The sequence below is a fragment of the Amblyomma americanum genome, chromosome 8 (assembly GCF_052857255.1).
Source record: "Amblyomma americanum isolate KBUSLIRL-KWMA chromosome 8, ASM5285725v1, whole genome shotgun sequence".
Lineage (NCBI taxonomy): Eukaryota > Metazoa > Arthropoda > Arachnida > Ixodida > Ixodidae > Amblyomma > Amblyomma americanum.
The window spans coordinates 106442941-106467339 of NC_135504.1; the positions used below are offsets into that span (position 1 = coordinate 106442941).

Here is a 24399-nt window from a genome sequence, read left to right on the forward strand (position 1 = left end):
TCACAGCGCAATAAGACCGAGACACGCGACTAACGACAAACAAAAACGCGCGTTGACTATCAACTGTTTTTTTATTGAACGAAATGCGTATATATACAGACAATGAGAGACTTATCAAGACAAAAGTTATCTGGAAGGCACGTGGGAGGACAGATAATTAAATTCCCTCTCGGATAATGTATATATGCGCCTTTCGTTCTTCAATAAAAAACTTGTTGATGGTCAGCGCTTGTTTGTGTTTGTCTTTCGTCTCGTGTCCCAATGTTGTTGCACTGCGAGCAAAAATGATGAATATTTCTCGTGCCGTCTTTCCCGCAGTTATCAAGACGAAGCCGGGTGATTCCACGGGAGTTCTAACTGCCTAAATATATAAAATTTTAAGTTTTCTTGATTCGATAGGCAACAGCGAATTGCGATTTGTGAAAGTGCTTATATTTCAGAAGAAAAAATTATGAATGACGCCGTAGGAGAGGCAGCGTTTTAAAGCACAGCTCATTTTCGCAAATTTGCCATGACGTAAGAATCTAGATGTGAAAGCCATGATGGATATATTTCTCGGGCTAAATATAAAGTGAGAGGGAATATGTCAGGCTTATTTCCGCAATTTTGAAGAAGTTGTTTGCTGGAAAAAATTTCGAAAACGACACGTCTCAAAAGGAGACTATATTCAGGACTTTTTTTCTCCGCAATAATTCTGCATGTTTCCTTCAAATTTGGACAATAGATAAACATTAGGTGCTAAAAGGGTGTATCGACTTTGATTGCTATATAATATAGGGAAGTGCAAGAAATATTGCCATAAATTAGGCAGTTCTGAACATTATGTCCTTCAAAAATCTCAGTACAAAAAACCGCATCTCCAATTCTTCTTAAAACACTGGAAACAAGTCTATAGAAGGAGGTGAAAGAAAAGTTTGAAAGAACATGGTGCATTATTTTGCTTCCAACATTGTTATCCAAGCTCAAACATGTTTTTTTTAGCATCAGCAGGAGCGCCTAAATAATGGGACAGAAGTTGTAAACACGCCCTCCGCTGCTCTAAATTTTCCCCAGATCCCAACACTGAGACCTTTTCCATCAAGAAAAAGCATACCTTATACTTATTGTGGACAGGCACTGATCTGTGACGTAAGCAGAACTCGGTAGTGCCGTTATTTCCGGGTGCAGGTAAAAACTGGTAGTGCGGCCCATAGGAATGCATCTAAAGAAAAGTTTTGTATGTAATTCTATTGCTGCACAGTGCACGTATGAAGCTGTGTGTGTGTCTCCAGGCCCTCGCTTTGTCCTTTGACTCCAGCATACTGTTGCTAATTTTCTTTTCTAATTCGCGTTTGATTTTAAAAATACAATTTGGTTTCTTTTTTGAATTTGTTTTGATTGGTTATGCTGGTATATCCTGGATTGGTGATAGATATATGCTGCAGTAGGTATTCCTTCAAATTATGTACAATTTTTCTTAAACTTTTGCTTATAACAGAGCCCGCAAAATTGCAATGGTAAAAGCGTATGGTACATAATGTGGATTTGTAAAGCATCTCTGGCAAGCACATATTGGGATGATTTTAAAAAAAAAAACATTGACTTTGAAATGATTCTGTATACTTCCACTTTCATTTCTACTATGTAGTTGGCTTTTTTTAATGAAAGACAACCTTATAGGTACACTGTGCAGTCAGAAAATTACATTGAGATCTTTTGTTTACCTGCACTCAGCGATACCGGTGCTACTGAATTCTGTTTACGTTACAGATCGTTGTCAGTCCATAAAAAGTATTAGGTATGCTCGCTCTTGATGGAAAAAGCCTCAGTGTTGGGATATGTGGAAAATTTAGAGCAACGGAGACCGTTTGCTGCTTCCACGCCCTCATTTTGGCGCTCTGGGTGATGCTTAAAAAACTACAAATTTGAGCTTGGATAACATTGTTGGAAACAAAATAATGCAACACGTTCTTTCGTACACTTTTTGTTCCTTCTTCTAGAGGCTGGTTTGATAAATTTTAAGAAAAATTAGAGATGGGGTGTTTGTTATTTTGATTTTTGAAAAACACTACTGCATTAAAAAATGCCAGATTTAGGGCAATCCTTTTTACACTTCCCAATATTACGTAACAATGAAAGTCGGTATACTTTTTTAGCACCTCGATGGTTATTAATTGTGCAAATTTTAAGGATATCTGTTATATAATTGTGGATAAACAAATGACGATTACACTGTTTCAGACTTGTGTCATTTTGGAAATTATTTCCTGTAAGCGACAACTTCCTCAAAATGGCTAGAATAAGGCCGAAATATTCCTTCTCACCTGTACATTTAACACGAATAATAAGTACATCATGGCAAATTTGCGAAAATGAGCTGTGCTTGAAAATGCTGCTTCTGCCATGATATCGTTTATAATTTTTTCTCCTAAAATGTTAGCATTCTCACAAAACGAAATTCACTGTTGGCCTACCGAATAGTGTGTGAACAATAAGTAAAATAATTTGAGAAAATAAAAAAATGAAATATTCCGGCAGTTTGATCTCATGGAATCACCCAGCTACCAGGAGAGATAATATAACCCTCTCAAGTTACAAATATGTGACCCTTTCAGCGCAGTGATTAAGCATCGACCGTACTCGCTGCCGTAATCTGGAACAGAGAAAGCGTGAGTACTGTGTATCATGTTTATTTGATGTCATGTACGCTTGCAGTCAACCAGGATTTTTCGTGAAGTACTGTGAAGTTAAAAGTTCTTTGTTTTGTACGGTTAGTTTCACTAGCGGAAATAATTTGTTTTATTTGAGCGTTGTGATTTATGCTTCATGGGGCTTGGCGTTCCAAAGAGACTCGGGCTATGAGGGACAGAGTAGTGGAAGGCTATGGAAATTTCGACCATATCGGGTTCCTTAATGTGCACGGACATCCCACAGTACACGCACGCACCACTCAGCACTCAGTGCAGATATATTTTTATAAGTCCATAAAAACAAAATTCTTAACACTCTGCATATTAAAATTTATGCCTGATTATGCAGGCAGTATGTCTTTCCCCTTGTGGGGCATTAGGTAAATTTTGCACCTTTTGCTGCTAAAGCAGTGCTAGCGTCGCTCCTCCCCTCCGCGGAATTTATTTGCTGAGTGCAATGCCTCAGCATGGTAGTAAAAACATTCATTCCAGTAAAAGCATCTAAGTAATCATCGAGGGTATCCAAATGCTTTCGCGTAATTGTCGAATAAGATGTCTGATTGTACCATAATTTTTCACATGCAGTTCAATTTAAATCCAGTGCTCTACACATGGTACGCCCAAGAAAATAAGGAAATAAAGAAAGGGCTAAATTCTGGTTTATTGAAAGTGCACTAAAATTGCACACTGGCAAAAATTAAGCTGTGCACCTCCACGACTTCCGGTGCTAGCGTGGCATACGCTTTTCGTAAACAAAATGCAAGCGTGCTGTGGCATTAAATGCTGCAACCCCAGCTTCAACTTGCTCGCAGTGTTCTTGGCATCCAGGCTCTATCTTCTGCACTCTTTTAATGTGGCCCAGGATATCAAGTACACTGTTGGAATTCATTTCCAACATTCGAAAGCATTCATTAAAGAATATTGCCTATCCGTGCTCTGTGATGCCTAGTGGGCTCAGCTGCCGCGCTGCAGTATGAAAGAGAGCAGCAGCGCTTCTGGTGACTTTCCAGAGCGTAACGGGGTGCCGGAAAGGTTGACGCGCCCTTCCAGTCGAGCCACTGTAATATATTCTAGTTCACTATAAAGTTGTCAATCTAACTGTTACATTGCTGCCTGTGAAATAAAATGCTGTGTCTTCGTAGACAGTACTTCTGTGCAGTAAATTTATGCCAGCAGGCCCATTTACACTAAATTGTGTTACATATTTATTATGATAAAAAGATGGTATGCATTTTTCAAATGTCCCCGCAGGGGGGCGTCAGCAGCTTGCAGGCGTCGGTGAGTGGCGACTCCGCGGGTTCCCGAGCATCCGCACGGACATCTCCGCAAGGGGATGATGGTGAACAGTGCATCACCACGGACCCGAGCACCCGCGCCTCGCCGTGCGTGGCATCGCCGTGTCCGGGGAAAAGGAGATCCTGGTTGTTGAGCCAATGCCGAGCGTTTGGACCTTTAAGGCACCTCGGCGGAGGCAACACACCATTTTGGCCCCAGCTTTTTGTAGACGGCACCTCCGGCCTGACCCGACCGGGGGAAATCGGCAGTCGCCTTTTCCCGTCCTCCTCTACATCTTTTACTTTCCTGTCTTCTTTCTGACTACTGTCGTGTCTCCTCGTCGTTTCTTGGTTTTTTCATTTCTTCATGGGCGGCTAGGGTTAACCTTGTGTGGCGAACTACCCTGGGTTTCGTCATATTTGGTTATAGTTAAGGTGTACAGCTGGCGTGGGCAGCACCTGCGTGCAAATTGCTGTCCCGTCCCCTTGTTGGGCTCCGTGGTGGGTGGCTGGCACCGTGGCTGAAAAACTAAAATTTTTTATGACTCCCCTCCATTCCCAACCTGATCGCTCTCTAAAAAGAGGGCGGAACGATGAAGATTTTTTTCAAAAAAGAAAAGTGTCATTCCCAAAATTTCATGACATCACAGCAAAGCTGAAGAACAACAAGCAAGACTGATTTCCCCATTCTTGGTAGCAAAGTGCCTGACAGATACCTTGGTGTTTGGGTACAAGGTATCAAAAATGGCCAGTGGCGACTTACTGCTCGAAATACGTGACACCGTCCAGCACTGGAAATTTGCAAACATTGTATCGATAGGGGAGATTCCTGTCTCCATCACGTCACACCGATCTTTGAGCACAGTCCGAGGCGTCATATCAGAAATTGATTTTGTTCACCTCTCTGAAAAAGAAATGCTTGAAGGCCTTGTCGACCAAGATGTCATAAATGTTCAGCGGATAAAGATCCGGAAGGATAACAAGGAAATAGATACGAAACACATGATCCTCACTTTCAACACCAGCACACTACCTGAAAACATTGAAGTCGGGTACCTGAAAATAAATGTAAGGCCATATATACCCAACCCACGCAGATGTTTCAATTGCCAGAGGTTCGGCCACGGCTCACAGAGTTGTCGCGGCCGCAAAAATTGCGCGAAATGCTCGTCGACGGATCACCAGTCAGATGAATGTGTTGCTGCCCCGCGGTGCACAAATTGTGAGGGAGAGCATGCTGCATACTCCAGGGCTTTTCCGTCCTGGAAAAAAAGAAAAAGAAATAATTACTCTGAAAACCACTGCAAACATTTCTTTCATGGAAGCGAGAAGGCGATACGCCGAAACAAAACGATTCTCCTTCACTGCAAAAACAACCTTCGCCGATGTGGTGCGTGGGCGTGGCGCATCACACCAGGCTTTGGCACCTGTCCAGGCCGCGCGCAGTGGGCCTATGGCAGGGCCATCCGCGCCCCCTGGTGGAGTAGCTGATACTACTCCGCCAACCCCAAAGCAGGCTGCGCAGACCCCCGGGTCAGCGGGCCTCAAGACCTCTTCCCACAGGTCGAGGTCTAACTCAAAACTCAGCGTGCATCCTGCACGGTCGTCCAGCGCCTCTGCTTAGGCGATGGACACGACCCAGGGCAGCCCCGTGCCGTCCACATCGGACGGACGGCGGAGTTCTTTGGATCGATCAAAAAATGTGAGGCTCCGAGTCAAGGGGCCAAATAAAAGTTAATCTAATTTTATCTGCACACACACACACAACATTAAGATGACTTTCATAATACACTGGAACTGCAGAGGTCTCGTAAATAACTATAACGACATAAAAGGCATTTTGAACACAATTTCTCCTTTTGGTTTATGTGTGCAGGAAACCAATCTAGGCCCTCAGCACACAAAGGTGCTAAAGAAGTATACTGTCTTCCGCCTTCACCAAGAGGGGGCGAGCAGACTCTCGGGAGGAGTAGGAATCATTGTGCAACCTGGCGTAGCAGCTAGCGAGATCAAACTCAAAACTACGTTCGAAGCCGTAGCAGCCACCATGGTTGGTTACAAAACCACTACAATTTGTAGCGTATATCTTCAACCACATCTCGAAGTAAGACAGCATGATAGTTGGCGATTTTAATGCACACTCTTGTTTCTGGGGCAGTGAGAAAACCGATAGCAGAGCTCAGGTTATTGAGGATTTTATACTACCCAACAATATTTGTTTATTGAACACCGGTAAACCTACTTATTGCTCCCCTAGTTCAGGAAAAATGAGTGTTTTAGATTTGTCTTTTAGCTCTCCTTCAGTTTTTAACGGTTTCAAATGGGATGTCTAAGACAACCCGTACGGAAGCGATCATCTCCCTGTTAAAATCTGCCTGTCACCCCACCATCAGTCACCAAGACAAAACCATGGTGTTGGAAGCTCAATTTAGCAGACTGGCAGCTGTTTAGAACAGCAGCCACCTTAGAAAATATTACGTTAGAAAATCTTAATGTAAATGAAATAAATGAAAAATTCACAAATTGCATTCTTTCTGCCACACGCTTGGCTATCCCCCAATCCTCAGGAATAGTACAACGCAACCATAAAATGTGGTGGACACGAGATTGCAAAGAAGGAAAAAACAACAAAATAAAGCTTGGGGTATATTTCGCCGATACCGCAAACAGGAGAACGTTATAAACTTTAAAAAAGCAAGAGCAAAAGCACGGTACATGCGTGGAAATGCCGAAAAATCATCCTGGCAGCGTTTCTTTTCCTTGATAAATAGCCAAGACTCTTCGAAAAAATGTGGCAGGCAGTGCACAAAATGGATGGTCGCTACTCTCCATTCAGAGTTCCTCTTCTGACCGCCCCTGGTGTACAGACAAATATAATAGAAGAAGCAGACATATTAGGTGAACATTTTCCACTTTATCTAGTTCAGTTCAGTTCAGTTGCAGTTCAGTTTTGTTCCTTAAAGGCCCCCATTTCAGGGGGTATTACATAAAAGGTGGGATTACATTTGTAGTGAGGAAAACAAACAGCGATGGTAATTTAACATTGAAGGTGATCTGTTACGCTTTCTTGAAAAGCAGATGTTGAAGCGATGGCGACGATGTCATGGGGTAGGCCGTTCCAGTCCGTGGCTGCTCGAAGAAATAACGAAGCTGAAAACGTAGTAGTGCGTGATAGTGGGCGGGCAACTTGAAGGGGATGACTGGTGCGGTGAGATATGCGTGATGCGGCGGCGATATACGGTGCTTGATTGAGAGAAGAATAAAAGAATTTGTGATAAAGGGTGAGGCTAGCAATGCGCCGACGAAAAGAGAGGGGTGGCAGTCCGGATGTAGCTTTCAAGGATGAGACACTGACGTCATATGAGTATGAGAAATGAATGAATCGGGCAGCACGATTCTGCACAGCTTCCAATGCGGTGATTAGATATGCTTGTTGTGGGCTCCAGATGGGGGATGCATATTCTAATTTGGGTCTTATAAGTGATTTATACGCGAGCAATTTAACATTTGGTGGGGCAAGACGAAGCTGACGTTTTAGAAAACCGAGTGTTTTGTTTGATGCTGAAATGATGTTACCAATATGAACCTGCCATGATAGATTAGAAGAGAGGGTGACTCCTAGATATTTATATGATTGTACTTGCTCAATCTGTGTGTTAGAAATTGAATAATGAAAGAGATATGGATTGTGACGACGAGTGAAGGAGATGAGTTTACATTTAGTAGGATTGAGGGACATTAGCCAGTTATCACACCAATTTAGTACGTTGTTAAGCTCTGTCTGAAGAGTGTATTGATCGTGACAGTTATTAATGGTGCGGTAAATAACACAATCATCTGCGAAAATTCGAATGCTACAGGAAACATGCAGGGGCAAGTCGTTAATATATATTAAGAATAGGAGGGGACCGAGGACAGAACCTTGTGGGACCCCTGAAGTAACCGGGAGAGATGTAGACAGATGGCCGTTAAGATAGACTGACTGAGAACGGTTAGTTAGGAATTCTTCAATCCATTTGAGAGTATTAGGGGGTAGGTTCAGCTTTGAGAGTTTTAGTAATAGCCGGCGGTGGGGAACCTTGTCAAAAGCTTTGGCGAAATCAAGAAAGAGGGTGTCTGTCTGCATATTACGGTCTAGACTAGTGTGCAAGTCGTGAAGGAAAAGCGCTAGTTGGGTTTCGCAAGAGAGGCCCTTACGAAACCCATGTTGTGAGGGGTGAAAGAAATGGTTTCGGTCCAAGAAGTTTACGATTTGTGAATAGATGACATGTTCCATGATTTTACAAGGCACACTAGTCAATGAAATGGGGCGGTAATTCAAGGGCGAGTCTCTGTTACCTGATTTGTAGACTGGAACGACCTTCCCCGTTTTCCAATCAAGAGGCAAAATTCCTGAGGAGAGTGACTGTGAGAAAAAGAGACATGAATATGATGCACAAATTGATTCCACGTTTTTCAATAGTTTTGAATTAATCAGGTCCATACCAGCTGATGATGAAAGTTTCATATTACGAATTATGGATGAAATGCCTTCTTCGACGAACGTGACTGCCGGCATGGGGGTTTCTAAGTTAAAGGGTGGTAATTGTGAAAGTGCGTTGGGTTCGGTAGTGAACACAGATGTGAATGCATGGTTAAATATTTCCGCGCAATTATGGTCAGTCACTGCTTCATGTGAATCATTCGTCAGTTTAATATCGGGAGGATGTGTTGGGTTTAAAACTTGCCAGAATTGCTTGGGGTTTCTTATAAGTAAGTTTGGTAAGTCATTGTGATAAAATGAGTACTTGGCGTTACGAACAGAAAGTAGGTATGATTTTTCGGCCTCGAAGTATTTTCCCCATGCGGCAGGCGTGTCGTTTCGTTTGGCGGTACGAAACAATCGTTTCTTTTTGTTTTCGAGTCGTTTTAAGTGCTGGGTAAACCATGGTTTATTGCGATTAGTATGAAAGGTAATCCTTGGTACGAACATATTAGTGAGATGATTTAATTTTTTCTTGAATATCAGCCAGTTTTCATGAATTGAGCGAGTGTGAAATGCGGATACGTATTCAGGAAAAAAGGTGTTAAGTTCTTCAGTTATTGCATTATAGTTACCCTTATCGTAGAGGTGTATCGTTTTATCGGATGTCTGTTTTTGAGTCGAGGTAAATGAGAATAAAGCGTGCATGACTTTGTGATCGCTGATTTCAGGAAGGTAACTGATGGATGATACATTCTCGGGGCTGCTTGTTAGTATCAGGTCGAGTGTGTTTACTGATTCTCGTGAGACACGGGTTGGTTGGGAAATTAATTGAGTGAGGTTAAAATTTAAACAGACATCGATGAAGTTCTTCGCCTCTGCATGACACGTTATTGTGGAACTAGCTATGTTCTGCCAATCAATATCCGGGTAGTTAAAATCACCAAAAAGAAGAATACGGGCATTTGGATATGTGAAAACAAGTTTATGAAGGATGTTGTTCAGATGACGTGGGAAGTCTGGACTCGTCTGGGGGGGCCTGTAGCAAACGCCAAGCAGAACTGTTACGGGGGGAGCGCGACAGATGAGCCATATGGCTTCAATATCGGATGCGACGTCAACAACAGAGCATGATATGCCTCGATGAATGGCAACGAGAACACCGCCCCCCCCGTTTGCCTTTCCGATCGTTTCAATACACTTCGAAGTTGGGTAAATCGGCCAAAATTTCCGCATCCGTTACGTCACTATTTAGCCAAGTTTCTGTTAGTATTAGTATGTTGCTTCTGGATGACGACATGATGTTTGATATGAGTTCGCGCTTTGGAAGAAGACTACGGATGTTAGTGAATATTATCGAAAACGAGAGAACATTGTGCGGTGGAGCGGGTCGACGATTTGTTAAAGTTTTGTGACGGGGCAATTGCTATGCTATTTCCTTAACGGTTTGGGATGATGCGTCAAATACATAGCGTTTTGAGCCGATGTGCAGGGTTTTGAAGCGCAAGGAGTACTTGTTAGAATTGGCTTTGGCAAACACTAGTAACTGTTTACGCGCGTGTCGAACGGTGCGGGAAAAGTCCTCTCCAATACTGTAGTTTGTGTCTTTTAATTTACGGTCATTTGATAACAGTGCGTCTTTGGTTTTATGAGATAGGAATTTTACGATTACGGGACGAGTTCCGTCGGCTGAATGATTTCCGAGGCGATGCGCTCTTTCAATGTCGTTAGGTTCCAAGGTTATATCAAGATTATTGCGGCAAACATCAATGACTAGTTTTTCTGACTCAGCCCACGTTTCAGCGCTCGCAGGGTCAGGGATGCCATAGAAAATGAGGTTATTCCGACGTGATTGGTTTTCCGCGTCATCCAGGCGTGTTTATAGTTCTTCAATCTTTTTAGCTTGGTTGATTGTGGTTGACTACATTATTTCAATATCGTTTCTGAGGTGAAGAAGTGTTTGGTAATGCGCTTCGAGATCGGCCATTCGTTTGTCTAGACTTGCTATGGTTTGATCTGTTGTGTTCAGCTGTGTTTTGAGGCCCTGTATTTCCGTAATCAACAGGGTCTGTCCCGCGTTTAGCTTCCGTAGTTCAGCGAGTACAGCAGCGTTTCCCTCAGGACCAGGGTTAGTCTCAACATCACCTGATAGCATGAGCAAGGAATGAATTACGTGAGCACACTCAACGGCAATGGCGACACAGCAGTGCGGGCTCGGAAACTGCACCAAAATATAATTACTGGATTTTTTAGCGAAGAGGGCATACGATGTACTGACCTGCATCGCAAAGGTAAGCGGATTAGGTGGCTGCGCTGTGGTGCAGTCACCGAGCCCACGAAGCGGTCTATAGAGAGAGCGGACTATAGAGAATCATTTTTAAAATATAAAAACACAGCCGAAAAAGAAAGACTGTGGATAAAGGGCAATGTTCACGAAGCATATAATAGCCCATTTACACTACAAGAAATTCCCAGTGTACTTTCTTCGGGTAAACAGACTGCACCAGGACCAGATGAAGTCCATTACGAAATGCTTGCCCACTTGTCCGAACATGCTGTAGACTCGCTTCTGAAATTTTGTAAAATATATGGTTATCAGGAGAGATTCCAGAGGCATGGAAAAAAGCCATTATTGTACCTTTGTTGAAGCCGGGAAAAGTACCTACCTCCCCTGGCAATTACAGACCTATAGCCCTAACAAGCGTACTTGCCAAATCTTTCGAAAGTGTCCTTAACATTAGATTAATGTTTATATTACAATCCCGTGATCTTTTTGACATCCATCAGTGTGGGTTTAAAAAGGCGTGCTCTACAACCGACCATCTAGTCCGCCTAGAGAACACAGTCCGAGAAGCATTTATACACAAGCAACACTGCCTTGCGGTCTTTTTCGATTTAGAGAAAGCCTATGACACCACATGGAGGTTTGGCATACTGCGGGACCTTGGAGACCTCGGAATCCATGGTAGAATGCTAAAATGCTTGAGTGACTTTTTGACCGACCGTTCATTTCAAGTACGCCTGGGTGCCACTCTTTCTAAGAATTTCATTCAAGAGAACGGCGTGCCTCAGGGGTGAATTTTAAGCACCACGCTTTTTATAGTAAAAATGAATTCCCTAGCAAAAATAATCCCAAAGTCTATTATGTATTCTGTCTACGTCGACGATCTCCAGATTGCTTGCACATCCTATAGCGTTACATCGTGTGAGAGGCAAATACATATGACAGTAAATAAACTAACAACATGGGAAGGCAGAAACGGTTTCAAGTTTTCCACGCAAAAGTCAGTAGCTGTTCTTTTTTCGCTTAGAAGAGGACTGCACACTGATCCCTCCCGGTATTTAAATGAAGTTGCACTACCAATTAAAGATGAGCACAAATTTCTAGGAATGACTTATGACAAAAAGCTCACATTCCTACCACACATAAACATACTCAAAAAGAAAGCTTCTAAATCTCTGAATATACTAAAAGTACTTTCACGAAAACATTGGGGTTCCGATAGGACTTGTCTTTTACGGATTCATCGCTCTGTAGTACGTTCTACATTAGATTACGGATGCATAGTTTATGAATAAGCGAGGCAATCGTACCTTAAACGGCTAGACCCAGTACACAATTTAGGCTTGCGTCTTTTCACTGGTGCATACAGGACGTCACCGATAAACAGTCTTTATGTGGAAGCCAAAGAGCCGTCGCTTACAGAGAGAAGAGCCATGCTCACTTGCTCGTACGTTTTAAAAATCCCTTCACTACCTAAACATATCTGTCACCAAATAGCCACAAAGTGCCCATATAGAACACTATTTAACAACAAACCATTAGCTATAAGGCCACTTCTCCTGCGTTTTGAAGATATGTGCAAAAACCTCCGCGTAATTGTTGCATTACCTGGCGTTGCTCGAAGACGTGGTTCACTGCCTCCATGGTTTAATTTTCCTGTGACCTCACTCTTGCACATTTCTGTAAAAAGCGAACTCCACAGCAACATATATTACAAGAATTCCGTGCCCTTGAAGAAAAATACAGTAGTTTTACAGAATATTATACTGATGGATTAAAAACAGATAGTTGCGTAGGAAGCGCAGTGGTGCGAGGAAATTCGGAGCAAATAGTAAGACTACCACAGTGTTCCGCCATCTTCACCGCGGAGTGCTACGCAGTATGGATGACCATAGAAAAAATACCAAGTGAGAACCTCAAAAATTTTATTTACACAGACGCCTTAAGTGTACTTAGAACTCTCCATTCTGAAAATGCAAGCTCCCCTCTGCTTGGTGACATCATACACAACATAGTAACTGCCACAGCTCAAGGACAAAATATAAAACTGTGCTGGGTCCCGAGTCATCTGGGAATAAAATGGAATGAGAGAGCAGATGTGTGTGCTGGTAAAGCTCGTGGCAAGAAAATAATTAAAGTAAATATGCCGTTTAATGATTGCATGAAATTAGTAGCAAGGAAACTAAGAAAAAAATGGCAGTCGGCTTGGAACAATGAGGTCAAAAATAAGCTACACTTGGTAAAACCAGTTTTAGGTGAATTTAAGTCGTGTGTGCACCAAGAACGTTTCAAGGAAGTGATCTTGTGCCGTCTCCGAATAGGCCACACGCACCTTACGCACAACTTCCTACTAACAAAACAAGACAATTCTGTTTTCCAAGAATGTGGAGATGAACTCACGGTTATCCACATTTTATTCTCTTGTGTGGAACTGGAAGAACTAAGAAAAACGTATTTTACTGAATTTTATAATAAATGCATTCTTTTTCATCCTGCACTGCTTTTAGGAGATGATGCAATTGTTAATATATCATGTATTTTTAGTTTTCTTAACGAAACGGGATTTCTCAAGAGACTCTAAATTTTTACCCACTGGTTTCTTTGCATTTTAGTACACCTCAGCCAATTTCTCAGCCTGAGAAGAAAACTGAGGCCTTTATTTTGATTGGCTGGGAGCCTCGATGTCCTTCCGCAGCCAAGGAAGGCTACTGAGGTTACCCGGCCCTCTTTAAAGCTTTTACTTGTAGCCATTTATAAAATTTGTGTATGTGTTCACTGGGTAATATTAATGTTTGAGGGCCGCTAGAGCAAGGATGGTTCTTGCATTTCTATAATATTCAACAAAAGACTTTTCCTATACCTTGTTCTAGGCGCATGATGGCCTCAGTTGCCTATGTGCCATAAAACACAACACACAACACAACACAACGCATTTTTCAAAAGATGACGTACATCATCGTGTTCATATTTAATGCACGTTGCCAACAGCTAATTTTGCTGCTCGCCCTACAAGCAGTGCCACTGCCACCATTGGTCCAGGCCCTACCCTTTTTTGCGCTTTGAAAAGCTGCGAAAGCTGGGATTTGTTCACTGAGTGCATCATTTAGAACTTTCTTACAGATTTCTGAACATATAACATGTCATTAGCACATTCAACAATTTGCTTTTGAAATTAGCAATGTTCAGATGTTTGTATGACTTGTGCTTGAAGATTTATTGTAGAAGATGCATCTATGAAATGCCCAATGTACTACACGACCCAGCAGTCCCGCTTCCCTTTGGTCAAAGTGACTGAAAAACTATTGTGACTGTTGTCGCTATGTCAGCAGAATAAGCATTAGAGCATGGTCTTGCGTTACCAGCGTGTAACAGCTGATGGAAAGTTCGCAGTAGCAGTACCAGCTACGTATTCCCTGTAATATTTTCCGGTACTGTAATTTACTCCCATAATACTGTGGTTTGATGGAGGATATGAACTGATAGCAGTGTGAACTAATATTCTGCTCATCGAGACTAAAAACAGTTGGCGTTCTATCATTAACAGGTTATGAATATTGAATTCTGCTGCTTTTTATGGCTTTGTGATCGTGAAAATGTTCACTTAAGCATTATAGGCACACTTACAATAGATTGAAGTTTACTTGTACCAAGTCTATGTAATTCTAAACACAACGAGACCACTGTCACCAAAAGTGAAGGTATTGTAAGCTAGCGATGATCAAACAACAAAATACAAATTTTACCATGTCCAGCCGGTTTAGCAACTGCGCGTGTCAACAGATAATTTTTGGCAGGTATAGCAGAGGTTTTGCTACGCCACCATTCACTTGAGAACGATTGCAACCAGTCTTTCGGTGTGTACGTCAGGAGTTTGAATCGAGTATTTGGATCACGAGTTTGAATGAATCATTAGGAATTATTAAAATTCATTTACATGAGTCCTAAATTGGTTCTGGCTGCCATAGAAACTATATTGTGCCAAGAAGGAGCCAGAGAGTGTACGAAGAATACTAATTATATTCTAATTAGCATGACTGCGTAGAAGTGAGATTTATGAATTTGTCACTTTACTCCAAATGTCCCACATATTGCTCTCGACCATCTCCAGTTTGTCGAAGAAAATTCATTGAACCTGGTCCCAGCGTGCGTTATCTAAGCTAAAATAATTTTGCCAAAAAGTTTTTAATGTCATGTCAGTTTGAATATTTCTGAAAGGCGTGAAACCAGGCACCCCTCAATAATGATCAAAAATCCAAATTTTTAGGAAACACAGCACAAATGTTTTAATGACATTTGCACATATTCTGGTTTCGATATGATTCAGATCGTGTATTTCTGGACGGTATAAGGAGTTTTAAGTTGAAATAAAATTTAAAAAATTATTATATTGACATTTAAAAAATATCAACATCCTCTCAGAATGGCCATTTTGCCTACCTAGATTCCTATTACCAATGAAAAAGGTTACAGATGATGAAACTGAATGCGTCGAAGTGAATTAAACAACTGAAGTTTCAGAAAAGTGTGTTTCGGAACACAAGTAGACACTTTTTTATTTCGCCTTGAGGTGTGTCCAAGTCAAAATACAGACGATGGCGGGTTTAGTAGAACAATTTGTTGGCTTTCATTTCTGAAGTTTTGATTGAGGTGGTTTTTGTTCAAAGCGAGGAAAAGATTTTTAAAGTCGAGCTCTCGTGCTGCAAGTTGCGTCATCTCTTAACGCTTCATCGAGTAACACAGCACCTGTAATGACACATTTATGGCCACATAACCACTTCAGTTTACCCTAACTCACTGTAGTGCATGTTTAGGGCTGGAGCGAAGGCAGGTATCGCATGACATCTGGCTGGTGGTATGCGATAAGCGAGTTTGTTTTCGCTTGTGAAGTTCAAACAAACCCGGTAAGGCATTAGGCAGCCAAGACCAGCTAAACTATGGCTTTCAATGTGCTGTCTCGCTTGAGCCACAAGGAAGGAACGGCCACCTGGCACTATCATAACACCAGTCCTTTTAATGTCCGAATGAGATCACGGCAAGCATGTACCCCGGAGCGCACATGACGGTACGAAGTCCTCATCACGGCTTCTGGTAACGCGATACAGGCTAGGACTGGCACGGTCAAATTGAGTGGAGCTGCCTTGCTCTCGAGTTTTCAAACATACTGCGACCACGGCACCGGCATGCAGTCGGCTCCTCCTTGAATCCTGTATACTCTTTTTCTTGCATAGCAGGCAACGCTGCCAAAGATAGCACGCCTTTTTGCAAATGTAAAGTCCGTGCCCAAAATATTGTTCACCATACAAGCAGAGTGATCACATGCATATTTCATGCTGCAATTCTGAATTGCCGTGAGTGACTGCCTCTTGCCCTTCGTTTTACCTCTTGCCACATTTTTGTCCTGCGGCTCATCGAGATTTCGAGAAGTAAAAATGACATTTGGTGATTCGATATGCATCTCATAGGGCAAATCGCATATACAATATGTAGTCCTCACTCAGTGGAAATTATAGCCAGAGGTACTGGACACTAAGCGCCTCACTGCTTTGAGCGTGGTTTTCACTGATACCAGTTCATTTCATACCGCTTTGTTTTCACTCTAACACTCAGCGATGCTTTGAGAAGAACAAGATGATATGTGATGGAGTAAAATGGTTTTGCGAACACACTACATCCGCAGCGTTGCCTGTTATGTCTATCATGTCTCTGAACAAGTGACTTAGTGTGGCATGAACACACTGGATAACAATCTCACTGGTGCAAGTGCCACCCCGGCAGCGCAAAGAAAATCTTTTCCCGCGATTATCTGTTCGTCTACACAAGGTTCAGAGGGCTGAGCTGGGCTCTGTGATGAAGAGGCGCAGAGACAACGCAGCTCGCGGCGGACGAGCTCTACTTCAAAAATTTAATTCTCGCTTTAAACAAAAATCACCTAGATTAAAACTTCAGAAACGGAACGCAATAATCTGTTCTATTAAACTTCCCATCGCTGGTATTATTTTTACTTGGACCACCTCTGAGTGAAATGAACGAGTTTTTATGGTCTCAAACGCGCGTTCTGCAATTTTAGCATTTTATTTCATTTCGACTCATTCAGTTGCATGGTTTGGTTTTGGTTTTGGGGGGAAAGGAAATGGCGCAGTATCTGTCTCATATATCGTTGGACACCTGAACCGCGCCGTAAGGGAAGGGTAAAGGAGGGAGTGAAAGAAGAAAGGAAGAGAGAGGTGTCGTAGTGGAGGGCTCCGGAATAATTTCGACCACCTGGGGATCTTTAACGTGCACTGACATCGCACAGCACACGGGCGCCTTAGCGTTCAGTTGCATGAGCTGTAACATTTTTATGGGTAATAGATAACTAGTTAAGCAAGATGGCTATTTCTTAATTTCCAAAAAGGAGTAGATAATTTTTTAAGTGTCAAAGTAGAGGAATTTTTTCAATTTATTTAAAGAAAAAGAAAATTATTATATCGTTAAAACATACAAGATCTGAATCATACCAAAAGCCAGAAGCTTTGCAAATGTCATTAAAACATTTGTGGTGTATCTTCTTAAAATTAGGATTTTTGGTCGACCATAGAGCGATGCTGGTTTCACACGTTTTCTAATTGTTAAATTGCTCTCACCTCATGATTAAATTTTTTGGCATGTGGCTTAGATTTCACACGTTGCAAAAAGTTTACATGAATTTTTTTGAACAAATCGGATATGGTTGAGATTAACTCTGGGATGCTTGGCTTGGAATGACTCATCATTGAGAGAGTAGCGGGTTGATGTTTTGGGTGAACTGTGCCTTCTTTCACAGAGCTTTCCTAATTGAGCCCAATGTTCCAACAGCGCTCCTTTCTCTTGACGTGTTTGTTTGCGTTTGAATTTTATTTCTACTCAGTCATAATACCAGTCATAAATATTTTCCCCAAAAAACCCTGCGTTTCTGGTTGGCCACAGCTTTGGCACTGTTACTCTAAACTCATCACTGTAAAGAGACACATAGTACCTTGGTTTGACAGTGACCAGTGCGACTGACTGCAAGTGCCAGAGAATAATAAATATTGCAGTCAAAGTTAAAAAAAATAAAAAAATCATTAGCTCTGAATAGCCTGCCCCCATTGAGTGCACCCACCCTATCACATTTGCTAAAGCTCCCCCACCTCGGCTGCATATAGCTTAGGCCCATGCGCTTTGTACAAACATTGGACAGTAGGTCTGAAGGCCTTAATCCTCGTAGAAGTGGAGTTCCAAGTGTGGGTTCACCGAGCAAGAAAGTGCACTACAAAAAATTAATCAGGATGCTGATTTTTTGTGTGGTGTACAAAACTTAAGTAACACAGTACTGCAACATCAAAGTAAACTGCGTTCGTGGTGGCACTAAGACGTTGTAAGACCCCTTGTGCAGTCATTTCACTGCTGATGGTGGCCCAGGCATATGTAGATGACTTCAGTGTGGCAAGCGCAAAAAAAGAAGGCCGCTGATTGCCATTTGATGCTGATTTATCATGTAATCTGGCTTGTCACTGCCTCCTTTTTTGCAGCCTATAGTTGGATATAACCCGAGAACGAGGCGGCAAATGCCCGTTAAAGAATGCCCTCCAACCAATGTCTTCGATCGGTTCTCACCACGTTCTGGTTAATCTCCTTAGACCTGCTAGTGATACATCGCCATGGGCGGCAGCTGAAGCGTGATAAACCAGGGCTTAATCAGACTAACCGTGACATCAGAAGAAGCGGTCAGTTCCATTGGTTGAAGGGCCTTTTTTGAGCGGCATCTAGTGCTTTTTCTTGAGTTGTTTCAAACTGTAGCATGCCCTGATGGAACTCATGTCATTCTTGCGTCTTCAACGCACACATGCTCACGCACTATATTATTTGCAATGCAGGAAACCCCCATTTACCTGTCATCTAATATGATTAATTTAAATTATATGTAGCTTTTGCAAGGAGGTTATCGTATATAGGGGAATCTGAAAATGCTCTTCTCGAGGCAGCGCTATTGCTACTTTATATACCCCTATTTAAGTTATTGGTGCACACATCTAGTAACCTCAGAGCATGAAATGGTTTCCACCTACTTATAGCGGTTGATGCCATTTTGTGGTGGAACTTTAATTTGGCACAATGTTGTGGCACATGGACCTATATGCCTTACTTTCTTAGGAAATAAGAGATTCTGAGAACTATTTTTTTGGGCCGGTTTATTTCTTCCTTGGTTTCATGTAAAAACTTGAGCACAGATTGTTTCATGAATTTTGTAACTGAAAAACTTCAGTTCATTTAAGTTACTGTAGTACAAAATCTCTCCTCTTTCTATGCCTCTTTGTGTGTTGTCTAAGTGTATTAAGTGCGTGTGTATTTTTATCTGCTGCCCAGGTCTCTCCTGCTGTCTGGTACTCCAGGATAAGAAATAAGTGAACATGTGAGCAGTTTTACTGTAACGTTATTTAAAATAAAGGCCATTTGCGGTATGTTTTCTTTTCAGTTGTGAAAAATCTTGTTCAGTTATTGCACTCTGCCTAAACCAAAACATGCAACTACTACACATTATACATGCCTGCTTCTTGTGTACACATTGCACCTCTTCTCTGCATGATTAGAAGGCCAGCCATTGAATTCTAGAGAGAAATATTAACCCATAGTAGAATAGCTTTATGCTGCTGTGGAAGTAAGTTATGCTGTCTGGAATAAAAGACACTCCTAGACAGCCAAAAGTTGCACTGGTATTGATGGGATAAATTTACGCTGCTGTGGGAGTAAGAGTTAACCCCTTTGGACTACAATAGTCTTCTTGAAAGTGTGTAACCATGATCTTGGGCAGCATAAACTTACACTGGCTTTCAAGGCGTAACTTTACACTAGAGAGAGTGTAATGTCTATACTTTTTGTCGTGGACTAAAACAGTCTTTCTGAAAAGGCGTAACTATTATAGTGGGCAGCATAAACTTACACTGCCTTTCAAGGCGTAACTTTACATTAGAGAGAATATAACGTTTACAAGGTTTGTCGGGGACTAAAGCTTTATTCCGGAGCAAATAGCGTAATATTACCCTCTAAAGGCGTCAGCTCAGCGACAAATGGTTTACCCCCCATAAAGACTAAAATCACACTTTTTTTAGAATAAGGGACGCGGAAAGTGAGCGGTGCTATAATTGCTTTAAGGATTACGAGATTATACTGCCAGATTTTGAAGTCAGCAGTGATGTTCGAATTTGCCTAGACCTTGATTACGCTGCACATTTGGCAATAGCGTTTTATAACATCGAATTTGCCGTCCTGATTCCTTAACCACAACTGAAGATTTTATCGTCCAACATGGTGAAATGTAGAAATGGGGTTCACGTAGAACATCTGCCTTCCATAGAAGGGACCCGGGCGCCGCAACCAAGCACCACCGCCGTTCTTTAAAAAGTAAAAAAAACAGCTTCGATTAGTTTAATTGCCCAGCCCTGGGGACTGCTTGATAAATACGAACAGAGTCCACAATGCCCCCTCCGGCAATGGGAAAATTTCGAAACTCTGGTGTAGTACTTGGCCCCACGTCCTGTATTAATACACCACTCAACCCTGGCCCTCGGTCAACAGTGGCTGCGGGGACATCAGCAAGGCGGTGGTCATACCAGTGCCACAACAATGGATGCTGGAAACTTGTAAACCTATAAAACCGCCTTTGAGAATTCATCCTGGAAATGTTTTGCGCTAAAACACGTCTATCGCGTTCCCGTCGTTCTTTACCAGTCAGTATGAAACATCAACTAGCCCTCGCTATTGCCTTGTTGCCAGTGAGCCTACGCTTGTAGTCTGTTGAAGAAACTACGGGGCTTTAAATGGGACGTCGCACAGCAGAGGGAGCTTATCTTGAGAGATTAAGCCTGTACAGTATTCAAGAATGATGAGGTGGTATGCTCTTGCTTGGGATAAAATTCGACACAAAATGCCTTAATGAAAAATGACTGGCAGGCCACGTTACTCCGTTAGTAACTCGCGAGACAGGTTTCAGCTCATGTTAAATGAGGAGCTGGCCAGCCGAGCGAATACAGTGGGTTTAAAGTTAATATGAAGAAAATTTCCGCATAATTTAACATTCTCTACAGGCGTGAACAGTTACGATAGGCAGCGAAGCACTGCACATATCTATGTATTCCACTAACTTGAGGCAGGTATTGACAGTATATGTGGAGGACGAAAGAGAAGTGACTGGAAGAGCAGGAATGGGAGGAAGTGAATTCGGCATGTGCCGTCTGGTTATGGATATAAGCTTAGCAGCGCCTTTCAGGAGTAAATAACGAAATAATTTTACCTTGCCCGGATTTACCTATGCGCATGAAACTTGGGAGATAAGAAAAGGGTTGAAGTTAAATTGTGCATATCTAGGATAAACAAAACGACAAGTGCTAACCTGCTGCAACAAAAAAAACAGCACAGTGGTATAAGGAAAACACTCGAGTTACTCATATCCAAGCCAAATTCAAGAAAACAAGATGTAGGCATAGACAGCGCAAAGTATTTGAACGAAAATAACCGTGTATGAGGAGGATTAAAACGTTAAAGCATTCGGACCCGAATGCCGCACCGCCAGGTGGCTGGTGAGATTTCGATTTTGGCGGTGGTAATGCAGCCGCTGCTGGCACAGGGTAGTGTTGACTGGACGGATATAGGAGAGGTCATTCATCGCGCAGCGAAGGTTGTTAGGCTGATCTGTAAGATAAGTTGCTGATGCCTTACGTGGCATCGTCTTGTTGTTCTCCGATCAATTTTCTTCATTTACTTTTCCCATTTCAACTCCTCGAAGCCAATAGTGTGGTTTGACGTGCACAAGCCGGGAAGTTTATGCGTTGCATTTTTTAAATGAATCTGCTCGTGGCTGTGCCTGAAGCGGCCCTTGAACACGTCTACATCCCTTCGTATTAAGGTGGTTGGTAGGCGACAGAAGAGCATGCGGAGCCTGGACATGCATACTAAAAACATCCAACGACCATCGCGGTGTGTGTATATTATAATGTACCTTCCGATGAAGGAGACTGCTATCCTTGCACATTAAAAAGAAAATAAATAGCTGAATCCCAAATCTATATTGATAAAATAGCTACAAATGACAACAAAACAGCGATTGCTGATACCACAAGATGTTTTTTTTATTCTTAATTCTTAAGTACCTGTGCAGCGAACGATACTAGTGCGGCCTTTTCCTATGTTTAGACGGTGCGTCGAACAGTGAAAAATGTAAGAATGTGCCAAAACTGCGAAAAGCTACTTGGAGCTTGATAGCCCCATGAAAGTGGAGAGCTTTTCTTTCTATTCAACATCGCAGGTGAGATATAGCTTCATTGTTTTAGACCAGCTTTTGAAGACCAGTATCCTCGGTTTAGAAGTAGCCGAACAACTGGAACAACTGCGCACGCTACCGACGTTAGTCTTCAACTACCGTCGGTCCTGGTGGATATCTTCTGTTTTTTCAGTCTCTTCTATTAAGCGTTCGAAATATTGACTTCATATAGTGAGTTCAATGTATCCTATATCTCGCTTTGAAATGGGTATCCCGTATGTATAGGGCTAGGGGCATTGGCTTAGTGTTTTTTTAGAGCATTGTCGTTATCCCCACCAACCTGAATACGCCCATGCAGGGCGCAGGCCTCTCCCATACATCTTCAATTAACTCTACCCTGTGCCAGCTGCGACCACACGATAACCACAAACTTCTTGATCCCATCTGCCCACCAAACTTGGTGCCGCCCCCTGCTATGCATCCTGTCCCCTGGAACCCAGTCTATTACCCCTAATGGCGATCAATTATTGTGCCTTCTCATTACACGCCCTGGTTAAGCCCATTTCTTCCTCTTGATTTCGAATAGGATGTCATTAACGTTTGTTTCACCCCTGACCAAATCTAACCTCTTCCTGTCTCTAAACTTACTCCTATCTTTTCTCTTTCCATAGCTCGCTGCGTTATCCTTAACTTAAACTAAACCCTTTTCGTTAGCCTCTATGTTTCTCCCCATAGGTGAGTGCTAGTACGATACAGCTGTTGTACACTTTCCTGTTCACGGATATTGCTAAATTGCCATTCGTCATCTGAAAAATTCTTCCATACGCGCTCCATCCCCTTCTTACTTCCCATACCACATACACACTAAGCGACAAGCACAACAGGCCGACATCCTAATATGCACGGCTGTCACCTCTGCAATAAGTCTTCCACGGACAGTTAGCACGAAATGTATCCTGGCCACTGGTGCCCACAATACCGTGATCGAATTTATAGAGGCTCAACGCACGAACTATTGAGTCCGCCTGAGTAGCACGTAAACAGGACCACGCCTACTGCGACAGCTACTTCTCAATCCACACATTCCCAACCCCTGTCCTACACTTTACATGATTTTTCTGCGCACGCAGGATCACAGATATCAGAAGCCCCTTCCGCGCAATATGAGCGCTAGCCTCCATCAGGGTAGGCGGCAGGCTCGATCGAGCTGTTTATTACACGAAAACATAGAGATACCGCTCCGATATCCTTTATGTCGACGTCCCAGTGGGTCCGCCGCCACTATACGAAATAACTTGCCTGCAGAGGCGGAAGGAGCCGCCATCGCACTTGCGCTGGCCCATTCCACCACTGAAAAAAACAACCGAAATTTACACAGGCGGCGTTCCGCCACTACCTAAAGGCCACACAAAGTATTCTTGCCGCAGCCACCTCTCTCGACCGAACTGGTATTCTGTCGTTGACCCCAGGGCATGCCTAGATTCCCGGTAATGAGTGGGTTCATGCGCTGGCCCGAGAAATATCCTCCCGGGCCCCAGACGACCACGAACCCAACACTGCGCAAGAGCTCCTATCGGTCCTTTGTACATATTGTTACGTGACGGCCAACCGAAGAATGAGACGAGATGACTGATGGCAAAGAGATGGTTTAATGGCCGCTGGAGTAGCGCGGCGCTCCGTCTCGAACTACTGCCAACTTCGTCTTCTTCGTCACAATATCATCAAATCAGCACGTTCTTCGAACTCTGCCGCATGACATTGCCACCACCGCACAGTACCTTGGCGCCCTTATCCAGCACCACAATGCAAAATTTAAAATATCTGTTATGTAACTGTAGTTCTTTAAAAGCCCACAAAAATTACAGAGCTCTAAATGCCATTTTTAAATTTGGTTGGTAATAAGTTTACACCCTAGGTTAATGGGTCGTTTGGACATATTATTGGGACAATATCTCTTTTTTGTACTCGAAAGAGCATTGCCGCAGCTGTAGCGCGGCCGAGGGAGGAGTTGTGCCCATCGCATCCTCTGATACGCAGGACGACCGTGCTGAACACACAGTTGTCTCCGTCTTCAGCCTCTCTATGTGGGGAGGGGCATTTTGGCCGGCTGACCTGTAGGTCAGAGCGGCCTGTTTTGTAGGGGGTGGCGTAATGCTAGCTGCAGCCATCAGCGGCATTGGTGGCTCTGCTCGAGGCTCACTGTGTGTGACCTGGCCAGGCGCCGAAGGCCGTTGTGATGATATCCTTGTTGCACCACAAAGGAAAATGCAGGTTTGTGCATTAATGTAACTCGTTTCCGTGCTCCTTGAAGGCTGTTTTCTCGTGCTTTGACTGCAAATACTTCCTTTTCTTGCTTCGAAACTGGGCATGAACGTGGGTAGGCAGGATGGCTGGCCTCCCAATTTCTTTTAGTCGTGTTTCGCGGGATGCACATTTGGCGCATGTTAGGTGGCCCC

General features: G+C 42.9%; 1 pseudogene; it reads right to left on the reverse strand.

The window, feature by feature from the left end:
- Nucleotides 1-9728: 9728 nt before the first annotated feature.
- Nucleotides 9729-24120, reverse strand: LOC144102662 (uncharacterized; annotated as a pseudogene).
- Nucleotides 24121-24399: the final 279 nt, after the last annotated feature.